Below are 2,377 nucleotides of genomic sequence, written 5' to 3'. Positions count from 1 at the left end.
AGCCGATGCTCTAAGGCAAGCTCTGAGTAGGAGCAAACCCCTCCACTGTCACCAAGATCCAAAATTTTGAAACCAGGAGAGGAAATAATCATGAATAAGGCAACCGCCATTCAATCGGGAATGAGGGATGTAGGTAGAGTCTTCTTAGTTGTAAGGGTTGCAGCTTGAGACGTCCCCGTACATCTTCCTTCTCCCGAGTCTGATCTCCTTTATCCATTCCTCCCACAACTTCTTTTTTCTAATTTATTATTATTATTTTTATGAGATAAAATGACGAATTTATCCCTGAAAATATCATATGCACCGCACATGACACGATTTGGCTGGAAAATTGACTGAACGGGGTAAAGTGCCTATTTTTCATAGAGGTCGGAGGGTAAATGCTTCCTAGCCCCAAAAATCGAGGGGCAAAGTGCTTTCTACTCTTATTGGGCAGCCCACACACTTTTTATTGGGCCGGGCTGAATTCCTCTCACCATTGAGGCTTTCTCTACTTCCCTCGCATCTCTCTCTCTCTCTCCCCCTCTCTCCCCTCTCTCAGTCTGGACGGTCTCTGAACGGAAACGGGACCTGCTTGTTCCGCCTTCGTAGCAGCTCGGTCGTTGTTGCCCGGCTGAACTGCAAAAAGTGAGAATTTTAATTTTCAGGGTTTTCTAGTTTGTAGATTCTTAATTTCTTGGCTAATTAGGGGAGAAGGTAGATGGATTTACGAAGTTTCTTGCCTGATTGCAAGTTAAATGTTGTTCTTCTGCGAGGTGTAAAAGGATTGGTTCACAGAAAAAGAGAAGGAAAGCAGGAAAAGGAAGATGAACAAGAAAAAGGTGTTCAACCTGGCCAAGGTTTCTGAGGCAGGGCGAAGAACTGCATTAGAATCGCGAGGGAGAGGGTTGAGAAGGCCCAGCAGTACTCCTACAGAGACCGCCGCAACAAGAAGCGTGATATGCAGTCTCTTTGGATCCAGCGCATCAACGCCGGCACTCGCTTCCACTCAGTACGTACCGTCCGACTTTTCTTTTTTACATATATATCGAAAGACTGCTTGTTCTAAATTTTCAATGATTTTTGCCCTACTTGTGTCTCATATATTTCGTTTCGTTTATCGGCTTGAAGCACTTATTCTGAATATGAGCTAAATGGAACTTTGGATAATACCGTTGACGATATCATGTTATTTACCCTTGCCGGGATGAGTAAGCTTCATCCATGAATCTCCCAAGTGTAGAGATGAGTATTGTGGTGTGGTTGATGAGTATTCTTTGCCTGTAAGGCATGGAAAGTAGTTCATTGTGCTCGTTCCGACTTGGCTTTTCTACTTTCTGAACATTCTCTTGATGCCATGTTTGACTCATATATCAAAAGAAATAGGTTTTTCATGAGTAACATCAACTGCTATAGAAGGTCTTTCATGAACGCTGAGATGAGAACTAAGATGTAAAAACGGTATCTTCTGCTTCAATGGGAGTTAAAAAACATTTTCAATTAATGACTTTCATCCCCTGTCTGCTGTGTAAGCCGAAGTTCTATTGGAGGATAAGAAATAGCGGTTTTTAAGGATTCAAGAAACTTTAGTCCTTTGAGATTTCAAACTAGCCATGCAAATCATCTTAGCATTTCTTATATATGCGTGTATATGTCATGGTTAAGCACAGATGTTATACCGGAACTTTAACATGAACTATTTGTTGGATATTTGGGTGGTTTTTATTAGATAATTGTTGGCTTGTGCTTGAGCACCAATTGTTTTCTTGAAATTGGTTATTTACCTCATCAACATATTAATTTTTTTCCAAAACAACACGGGCATTTGCAGTGGATGAACTTTTGCATATAATCTCATAGTCTTACGACCATTTGTACTGATTTTCAGGTCAATTACGGTAACTTCATGCACGGGTTGATGAAGGAGAACATCCAGCTGAACTGGAAAGTTCTGTCAGAATTGTCCATGCATGAGCCACTTAGCTTCAAGGCCCTTGTGGACATCTCCCGTAATGCCTTCCTTGGGAACAAGAATGTGGTTCATCCTCCCAGGAAGGTAAGCATTCCAGTCAGTGTCTAGTATGTTGGTCGCTTTGTGTCTCTTGTTTCTCTTTTTGAGCTCGATGTTTGAACCATTGTTTCGTGGTTCCTACAAAGCTTCTACTGGTTTAGAAAGAATTTACGGCCTGAACTTTGAGAACTCAATCATCTTTTGCTTGCATGTTCTCTCAATATTCTGCATTCTATGTTCTCGGAGCTTCTCATTCCCTTGTGATATGAGGAAGATATGAATAGATGAAGGGCAATGGAGGAAGAGGTTTGATTTCCGACTATTACAAGCTCAGTAAGACATTGTTTTGATGTTGAATACAAGGCTTGGCTGGTTTTGCTAGCCAAG

At 41.5% G+C, this 2,377-nt stretch overlaps 1 pseudogene; it reads left to right on the top strand.

Moving 5' to 3' along the window:
- Positions 1 to 676: 676 nt before the first annotated feature.
- Positions 677 to 2,146, top strand: LOC116190459 (annotated as a pseudogene).
- Positions 2,147 to 2,377: the final 231 nt, after the last annotated feature.

Source organism: Punica granatum, unplaced genomic scaffold (assembly GCF_007655135.1).
Source record: "Punica granatum isolate Tunisia-2019 unplaced genomic scaffold, ASM765513v2 Contig00443, whole genome shotgun sequence".
NCBI classification, from domain to species: Eukaryota; Viridiplantae; Streptophyta; class Magnoliopsida; order Myrtales; family Lythraceae; genus Punica; species Punica granatum.
This window is presented reverse-complemented; position numbering and strand designations above follow the sequence as displayed.